General features: G+C 39.9%; 2 non-coding genes across 2 annotated transcripts; both read left to right on the forward strand.

The window, feature by feature from the left end:
• The first annotated feature begins 6,666 nt into the window (after positions 1-6,666).
• LOC112774678 (small nucleolar RNA R71) lies at positions 6,667-6,773 on the forward strand. Its single transcript, XR_003189149.1, has one exon. It is a non-coding gene; the product is annotated as a small nucleolar RNA R71 (small nucleolar RNA).
• A 2,098-nt stretch (positions 6,774-8,871) lies between these two features.
• Positions 8,872-8,979, forward strand: LOC112773896 (small nucleolar RNA R71). The gene has a single exon (XR_003188420.1). It is a non-coding gene; the product is annotated as a small nucleolar RNA R71 (small nucleolar RNA).
• Positions 8,980-10,199: the final 1,220 nt, after the last annotated feature.

Below are 10,199 nucleotides of genomic sequence, written 5' to 3' on the forward strand. Positions count from 1 at the left end.
CCCAAGAAAGATTGACCTGCCTTGGCTGTCTCTGTAGGAAACCCCATTGTCTTCGTTCAATTTGCGGCTCAACAAAGGTAGCAATATTGGACGGGAGGATAATAAGGTATTCATTGTTATAGTTCCTTTCTGCCAGGATAGGGAACATCTGCTCACAGTAGCGATTGGGAAATCGCGCAGTGTCCTTTGCTGGAAAGGCTTTCTCCTTTTCATCAACCTTTATTATCCTCTTAACTCTTTTTGTTAAGGGATTGACTACGGTTGAAGAGGGTTCTGCCACTAATGCTCTTTTAGTGCCTCTTCTTGCTGGGGGTTTAGGAGTCGCTTTCTCCTTTCCTTTCTTGGTGGCCATCCTGAAAAGAGAGGAGAAAGTAAATTAAATTCAAATAGATATGTAGCAAGGAAGAGAACGAAAGAGTAGTGATGGGTACACATTAGGATGTAGATGACATTAACACATGCTCTCGAGTATATGTGAAAAGCCAATAATGAAAAATAGCTAGTGCATATAGAGACAAGTGACTGCAAGGTGTTTATTGGCATGCCGGCAAAGGGCATGAGTAACATAGACCAAGCAATACTTTGTAACAAACCATCACGACAATTTAATTCAATTAATACAATAGTAAAGGAAAGTTGTGAAAAGCAAGCATTGAATAGTATAACAACATAGAGAAGTGCATAATGCTATTTGAGCTTTTTCACAAACACATGGCATGCATGGTAAATAAGATATAGAAAATATGAAGGTGAACATGCAAGCAATCCCTTAATTAGAATAAAAATAATTGTCAAACAATTTGCAACAATCCACAAGCATATAATGAGGGATAATGACTCAAAAAATTTCTAACACCATGTAAAAAGGAAAAGAAAAAGAAGGAAAATATGAATAATGAGAAGAAGAATAATATATAAAATAATATATAAAATGATAGAAAAAAGAAGAAGGAAGAAGAAAATAGAACCTTGGTAATGGAGGTGAGAGAGAGAGAGTGATAGGTGAGATTGGAAGAAGAAGGGAGAAGGAAGAAATAAGGAGGGAAAAGAAAAATTAGGATTTGGAGGAGAGAAAGATAAGATAATTTGGCAATTTAGGTTGAGCTGTGCGGCGCATGCGACGCGGCCGCATGGGGCACGCGTTCGCGTGAATGCGCTTCAAGGAAGGTGACGCGATCGCATCGGTCACGCGGTCGCGTGACCCATATTATGCGTCTGGCGCGAGTGCAGCCTCGCTCCAGCACAACTCTCTGTTCAAATTAAATTGTTTGCCAAAATTGGGACGGCGCGATCGCGTGGGTCACGCGATCGCGTGAGTGTGCGCTAAAAGATGGATGACGCGGCCGCGTCAGCGATGCGGTTGCATGATAAGGATTGTGCTTCCAGCACTAATCCAGCATCACTTTCGCACAGTATTTCATTGTGCACCCTTTTACGTCAAAAACTTCAGGGCACGCGGCCGCGTGGGGCACGCGGTCGCGTGGGAGGCCATGATTCCCATGCGACGCGAACGCGTCAGTGACGTGGTCGCGTGGGTTGATTTGTGCCATTGGCATGCCTCCAGCCACACTCCAGCGTGACTTTCTGTTCATTTTTATTTTTCTTTATTCTCCTTGTGACGCGGACGCGTCGCTGACGCGATCGCGTCGCGTAGGCGAAATTTTTTTTTTTATGAAAAACATGTAAATACAGATGCATGAAAGTATTAAGAAAGAGAAGAGTTATTGAATAGAAAAAACTAAAAAATAAAGAAAGGAACGATCATACCATGGTGGATTGTCTCCCACCTAGCACTTTGCTTTAACGTCCGTAAGTTGGACGCTCCACTAGCTCAATCTTCTGCTATGTGGGGGTCTTCCAAGAGGAAGATCTCAAGCTCCTTGTTTCTCTGTACCTTCTCGCCATGGTATAGCTTCAGGCGTTGTCCATTAACCTTAATAAGTTCAGAGCTTGAAGGATGGCTTAGGTGATAAACTCCGTATGGTTCGGCCTTCTCTACTCTGTATGGACCTTCCTATCTTGATCTCAACTTGCCTGGCATGAGCCTTAGTCGAGATTTGTAAAGGAGGACTAAATCCCCAGGTTGAAACTCTTTCTTCTTGACGTTTTGATCATGTACAACCTTCATCTTTTCCTTGTATATTCTGGAGTTTTCATAAGCTTCTAGGCGAAGGCTCTCCAGTTCCTGCAGTTGCAACTTCCTTTCAGCTCCGGCTTTCTCAATTCCCATGTTGCACTCCTTAACTGCCCAAAAGGCTCTGTGTTCTACTTCAACTGGGAGATGACAAGCTTTTCCATAAACCAAGCGGAAAGGACTCATCCCAATGGGTGTCTTGTATGCTGTTCTGTATGCCCAGAGTGCATCTTGTAGCCTGGTGCTCCAGTCTTTTCTATGAGGCTTTACTATCTTTTGCAAGATACGTTTAATTTCTCTGTTTGACACCTCGGCTTGCCCATTAGCTTGGGGATGGTAAGCTGTTGCAACTTTATGAATTATCCCATGCTTCTTCATTAATCCTGTTAGTCTCCTGTTACAAAAATGGGTGCCTTGGTCGCTCACGATTGCTCGTGGTGATCCGAAACGACATATAATATGGTTTCTCACAAAGGAAACAACAGTGTTAGCATCATCAGTGCGGGTAGAAATTGCTTCCACCCATTTGGAAACATAATCCACAGCTAACAATATATAAAAATATCCATTAGAATTTGGAAATGGACCCATGAAGTCAATGCCCCAAACATAAAAAATTTCACAGAAAAGCATAATTTATTGAGGCATCTCATCCCTCCTGGATATATTACCAAATTTCTGGCATGGAAGACAAGATTTACAGAACTCAGCAGTGTCTCTAAAAAGGGTAGGCCACCAGAATCCACAGTCTAAGATCTTTCTAGCTGTCCTTTGAGGACCAAAATGTCCTCCACTCTCAGATGAGTGACAGGCCTCTAAAATGGACTGGAATTCTGATTGAGGCACACAACATCTAATTACTTGATCAGCGCCACATCTCCATAAATATGGGTCATCCCATATATAATATTTAGACTCGCTTTTCAGTTTGTCTCTTTGATGCTTAGAAAAATTTGGAGGAAATGTGTGGCTAACTAAATAATTAGCAACAGGTGCATCCAAGGGACTACCTCAGATACTGCTTGCAAGTTATCAAAAGGAAAATTATAATCTATAGGAGTAGAATCATCCTTAATATGCTCCAGGCGACTCAAGTAGTCTGCCACTAAATTCTGATTACCACTCCTATCCTTTATTTCTAAATCAAATTCTTGTAATAGCAGTATCCAACGTATGAGTCTTGGTTTGGATTCCTTTTTAGCTAATAGATACTTTAAAGCTGCATGGTCCAAATACACTACTACTCTAGTACCAAGTAAATAAGCTCGGAATTTATCCAGAGCAAAAACAATAGCAAGAAGCCTTTCTCAGTAGTAGTATAATTGGACTGGGCAATGTCTAAAGTCTTAGACGCATAAGCAATAACGAAAGGATCCTTACCTTCACGCTGAGCCAGCGCTGCTTCTACTGCATGGTTGGAAGCATCGCACATGATTTCAAATGGCTGGCTCTAGTCTGGTCCTCTCACAATTGGAGCTTGAGTCAGAGTAGTCTTCAGCTTATCAAACGCTTGTTTGCAATCCTTACTGAACTCGAACTCAATATCCTTCTGCAATAATCTAGATAAGGGAAGTGCGACCTTACTAAAGTCCTTAATAAATCTCCTGTAAAAACCTGCATGGCCAAGGAACGAACGGACTTCCCTCACAGAAGAAGGGTAAGGTAGACTAGAGATAACATTCACCTTTGCTGGGTCTACAGAAATGCCATTATTAGATACCACATGTCCTAACACAATTCCTTGTTTTACCATAAAGTGACATTTTTCAAAATTTAATACAAGGTTTGTATTAACACATCTATCTAATACTCTAGATAATCCATCTAAGCAAAGGCTAAAAGAATCACCATAAACGCTAAAATCATTCATAAAAACTTCCATACAGTCCTCAATAAGATCAGAGAAAAGACTCATCATGCACCTTTGGAAAGTAGCTGGTGCATTGCACAAGCCAAAGGGCATTCTCTTATAACATAAGTCCCAAAAGGACATGTAAAAGTAGTCTTTTCCTGATCCTCAGGAGCTATATGGATCTGGAAATAACCTGTGTAACCATCTAAAAAGCAATAATGTGATTTACCTGACAGGCGATCCAGCATTTGATCAATGAATGGAAGTGGGTAGTGATCCTTACGGGTAGCCTGGTTAAGACGCCTGTAATCAATGCAGACTCTCCAAGCATTCTGAACTCTAGTTGCTATGAGCTCTCCATGCTCATTCTTCACTGTAGTGACCCCAGACTTCTTGGGCACCACTTGTACTGGGCTTACCCATTCACTGTCTGAAATGGGATATATGATACCGGCTTCCAATAGTCTGGTTACTTCCTTTTTGACAACTTCCAAGATGGTGGGATTCAATCTTCTTTGGGGTTGACGGACAGGTCTTGCTCCCTCTTCTAAGAATATTCTGTGCTCACATACTTGAGGGTTGATGCCTACTATGTCTGCCAAGCTCCACCCAATTGCCTTCTTATGCTTTCTCAGCACATCAAGTAACTTCTCTTCTTGTTGAGAAGTAAGTTCCCTTGAAATGATAACTGGAAACTTCTGCTTATCTTCGAGATAAGCATATTTGAGATGTGGAGGGAGGGGTTTCAATTCTAACTTTTGATCATGGGCAGGCTCTGGATTATCTGGAGCTTGTGAAAATGACGAAGTGCCCTCATTGTCAGTTAAGAGGGTCCCCACACTTGGACCTTGTCCAGTGTGCCTCTCTTCTAATTCTTCCTTGTGAACTTCAGCTACACTTTCGTCTATGACATCACACTGAAAGATAGAACGATCTTCTGGGGGTTATTAATGACTCCATTCAGATTGAAGATTACTATGCGACCATCTATTTCAAAGGAGTATGTTCCTGAAAAAGCATCCAATTTGAATTTTGATGTCTTCAGGAATGGTCTTCCAAGTAGGATTGATGATGGCTTATCTGAATCATTATGGGGCATCTCCAAGATATAAAAATTAGTGGAAACATAAGGCCTTTAATGTTCACCAAAATATCTTCAGCAACTCCAGCCACTGTAATAATGCTTTTATCTGCTAACACAAAACGAGCTGCCGACCTTTTTAAGGGAGGGAGCCTCAAAACATCATATATATACAAAGGCATTATACTGACACATGCTCCTAAATCACACATGCAATCATAAATTACTACACCACCAATAGTACAGCTAACTATACAAGGACCTGGATCACTACATTTTTCAGGTAATCCTCCCATTAAAGCAGATATAGAACTACCTAAAGGAATAGTTTCTAATTCATTAATTTTGTCTTTATGGATACATAAGTCTTTTAGAAACTTTGCATATTTAGATACCTGCTGAATAACATCAAAAAGAGGAACAATTACCTCAACCTTTTTGAATATTTCTACCATTTTGGGGTCGGGTTCCAGCTGCTTCCTGGGCTTCCTTGCAAGTTGTGGAAATGGAATAGGAGTGGTGTCTTTTGTGGTGTCTGCGCCTTTTGGTGCTTCCTCCTGTGGTTGAGCTATTTCTTCTTCAGCTATGTCCTGTATGTCCTCTTCCTCTTCAACATCTTCTATTTCTTCTACCTCTTCAGGTGAGGTGTGTTCTGATGGGCTTGGTTCCTCCTGATTCCTCTCCTGCAGTGTGGTTCCAGACCTTAGGGTGATGGCATTAATGCCTCCCTTTGGATTGGGTAATGGTTGAGAGGGGATTCTAGTGGAGCTTGAAGGTTGGTTACTGGAATTTTGCGTTGATCCAATCTGTGACATAAGAGCTTGCAAAGTAGAGGTGAGACCATTCAGACTGGCGTTGATACTATTCATGTTATTTTCCATGGTCTGTTGTCTTCGCTCAAAAGATTGTAGTAGCTCTTCATTAGGAGATAAAAAAGAATGAGTAAATTGAGATGTCTGCTGTTGATTGTTCTGTGGTCCTTGGTTTTGCCTCAGGTGAGGTGCTCTGTAAGGTTGATTCTGCTGCCTGTTGTTGTTATTATTCCACCTCTGATTTCCTTGATTATCTCTGCCTCCTCTGTTATTGTTATCCCTCGAATTCTGGTTAGAATTGTCCTTCCATCCATGGTTATTATTTCCACTTTGATTGTACCCTTGGTTGGGGCAGTCATAGAATTTATGAGTGGATGCCACCATGTTATCTTCTTGTTGGAGCTGCAGGCATTCATCAGTGTAATGGCTGTAATCAGCACAGATTCCACAAATTCTTTGCGGGACCAGTTGTTGGTTTTGCTATGGTGGAGGAGCTTGCTGAGCTTGTTGTTGATTCAATTGCATATGCTTCAGCAAGTTGGTCATCTCACATATACTCTGAGCTAGAGCTGCAGTCTCTCTGTTAGAGGATACTTCTGCAACGGCTTTTGAACGGCCTTGCTTTTGCCTGTGGTTCCTAGTGGATTCAGCTAAATCACTGATTAATTGCCAAGCCTCATCAGTGGTCTTGTACTTCTTCATAGACCCATTGCTAGCACTTTCCAATGTGGTCTTATCTTGGGGCCTCATGCCCTGTGTGACATAGCTAAGTAACACTATCTTGTCAATCCTGTGGTGGGGGCATGCTTTCAGAAGATTATTGAAGCGCTCCCAGTATTCAAAGAGAGTTTCATTGTCATCCTGAACAATTATGGAAATATCCTTCCTCAGTTTATCAGTAACTTCAGATGGAAATAATTTCTCCAAAAACTCCTTTCTGAGTGTATCCCAGTTGGATACATTTGCTAGAGGTTGAGTGTAGTACCACTCTCTTGCTTTTCCCTCAAGAGAAAACGAGAAAGCTTTCAGCAAAATTGAAGTTTCATCAGTACCATCACGCCTGACAGTAGAACAGGCTGCCTGGAAATCTCTCAAGTGCTTGATAGGCTCTTGAGCAAGTAGGCCATGAAACTTGGGCATCAAATTTAGCAGTGCGGTCTTTATTTCAAAATCTGTAGCTACCGCTGGATGATGCGCTTGAAACGGTTGCATTGTAAAATCAGGGGCTCCTTCCTCCTGGATGGTAACTCTCCTAGCTGCCATGTCTTCTGCACGTAAAACAACCGAATCAGTAGAACGGGGGCTGGTTTCTTCCTCAAGTTCACTTTTAGATCCGCCCTCAGAGCAGACTAACCGAAGCTGTTCTCGCCTTATTCGTGAAATAGTCCTTTCAATTTCAGGATCGAATATTAGCAAGCGCGGATCAGGAAGTGAACACGTCATTTGACGGAAGAAACATGCAGCTCATAGTAGCAAAATAAAATAAAGTGCAGATAAATAAATTCTAATTAATAACTTTAGCACTCTATTGCAACTCCCCGGCAACGGCGCCAAAAATTGATGAGGGGCAGAAGTTGGTGAATTAAAAATTATTAAAATGATTACATTGCAAGTATAGTTCTTAACTCACCGAAAATCTGGCTATCAATTTAGAAATATGTCACAGAGAGTTTAAATTAAAAATTACTGGGAGTTTAAGTCCCAGGTCGTCTCCCAATGAGTTGCAGAAAAGTATGCTATTTTATTAATCAGATGTTCCAAGAAGTTGAGTTAAGTAGAGGGAAAATTAAAAAGAGGAAATTTAAATAATATGAATAAAACCCTTAACTGGGAGTTGATTAGTTGGAATCTCTATTATTGATGGGATGATTTCAAGATTAATTTATAATTAATGGTTGTTCTGTTTAGTTATCCCTTACTAGGTAAAGGAAAGTCAAACAAGTTGGAATGCTAGATCTATTCACGAGTTGCAACCCACTTAGTTCAAAGGGATTGGTGTTAGTGACTAGATAACAATCCAACAGTTAACCCAATTACGATTTTTCTTTCAATCCTTCCAACTCAAGAGTTCCTTTCAATCAACTCCCCATCAAGTGGGGAAACTACTCACTCATTGCAAATAATAAATCCATAACACATGAAAGGGAATTAAAAAAAGACATGATTATTGGAATGAAAAATAAATTAAAATGAGAGAAATAATCCTTGTATGAAATAATCATGAAAATATTCAAATAACAAAATTGAACAAAGCAAAGAACATGGAAGAATAAAACCAAGTTAAGAGAGCGAACTAGAATGACGAAGTCTTGATGAGGAAAAATAACTCTTCTCAATGTTCCAATGCTTAGATCAATTCCAAAAGTAAAATTCTAAAACCTAGAGGAGGAAAAACTAGATCTAAAACTGTCAATTGTGTAGAATGAATGCTATCCTTTGTTTCTGCATATTCTCTGGCTCTAGTCTGCTGTTTCGGGCCGAAAACTGGGTCGAAATAAGGTCCAAAATCGCCCCCAGCGAAGTCTGCAGATTATGCATATCGCACATGTCACGCGATCGCGTCATCCATGCGGATGCGTCATTCGTGCTTTTCCTTGCCACGCGTTCGCGTCATCCATGCTACTGCGTCGCCTGAGCTTTTCCAATCCACGCAGCCGCGTGAGCCATGCGGCCGCGTCACTTCTCGCTGGTTATCCCCTCAAATTCTTGTGTTCCTTCCATTTTTGCTAGCTTCCTTTCCAATCTCTAACTCATTCATGCCCTATAAAGTCTGAAACATTCAACACACAGATCATGGCATCGAATGGAATAAAGGAGAATTAAAAATACATAATTAAAGTCTCTAGGAAGTAGTTTTCAAACATGATATAAATTCAGGAAGGAATTATAATTTAATGCTAATTTAATGAATAAGTGGGTAAGGATCATGATAAAACCACACAATTAAACACAATATAAACCATAAAATAGTGGTTTATTAGCTCCATTCTGGAAGCATGTCAGAAGGATACCTTTTGATCAATTGCTTATATCTTTCCCAAGCTTCATAGAAGGACTCACCTTCCTTCTGTCTGAAGGTTTGGATTTCCACTCTAAGCTTGCTCATCTTTTGAGGTGGAAAAAACTTGGCCAGGAAAGCACTGACCAGCTTTTCCCAAGAGTTCAGGCTTTCCTTAGGTTGTGAATCCAACCATGTTTTAGCTCTGTCTCTTACAGTAAAAGGGAAAAGCATAAGCCTGTAGACCTCGGGATCAACTCCATTGGTCTTGACAGTGTCACAGGTTTGCAAGAATTCAGCTAAGAACTGATGGGGATCTTCCAATGGAAGTCCATAAAACTTGCAATTCTATTGCATTAGAGAAACTAATTGAGGCTTAAGCTCAAAGTTGTTTGCTCAAATTTTTAAGAAAAGACACACATGCAAGACACCAAACTTAGAAATTTTCAATGTTTAGACACTAACAAATTGAAAATACATATGAAAAACAAGAAAAGACACAAAACATAAAAATGCAAAGATCAAACAAAGAAAATCATCAAGAACAATTTGAAGATTATGAAGGACACATGCATGAATTTTCAAAAATTTTTAGGAAATTAAAAAGATGAAATTGACACCAAACTTAAAAATTGACACTAGACTCAAATAAGAAACATCAAATTATTTTTTATTTTCATGATTTTATTAATTTTTTTTGGATTTTTCGAAAATTATTTTGGAAAAAAAAATAAAGATTTCAAAATTTTTAATAAGAATTTCAGGAATCATGCAATGTTAGTCTAAAGCTCCGGTCCAGGAATTAGACATGGTTTACTAGCCAGCCAAGCTTTCAGTGAAAGCTTCGGTCCAAAACACTAGACATGGCCAATGGCCAGCCAAGCTTTAGCAGATCATTACATTCAACAGCAAGATTGATAGAAATCAACAAGCTCTTGTGATGATAGGTTGAAACCTCGGTCCAAAAGATTAGACATGGCTTCACAGCCAGCCAGACTTCAACAATTCATCATGAAACTCTAGAATTCATTCTTAAGAATTCTGAAGACATAGAATAATTTATTTATTTTATATATTTTTTTTGAAAATTTTTCAAAAATAAAAAGCTTAAAAATAAAATAAAATTACCTAATTTGAGCAACAAGATGAACCGTCAGTTGTCCAAACTCGAACAATCCCCGGCAACGGCGCCAAAAACTTGGTACGCACGATTGTAATCTCAACTCCTTTTCACAACTTCGCACAACTAATCAGCAAGTGCACTGGGTCGTCCAAGTAATAAACCTTACGTGAGTAAGGGTCGATCCCATGGAGATTGTCGG

The sequence above is a fragment of the Arachis hypogaea genome, chromosome 18 (genome assembly GCF_003086295.3).
Source record: "Arachis hypogaea cultivar Tifrunner chromosome 18, arahy.Tifrunner.gnm2.J5K5, whole genome shotgun sequence".
NCBI classification, from domain to species: domain Eukaryota; kingdom Viridiplantae; phylum Streptophyta; class Magnoliopsida; order Fabales; family Fabaceae; genus Arachis; species Arachis hypogaea.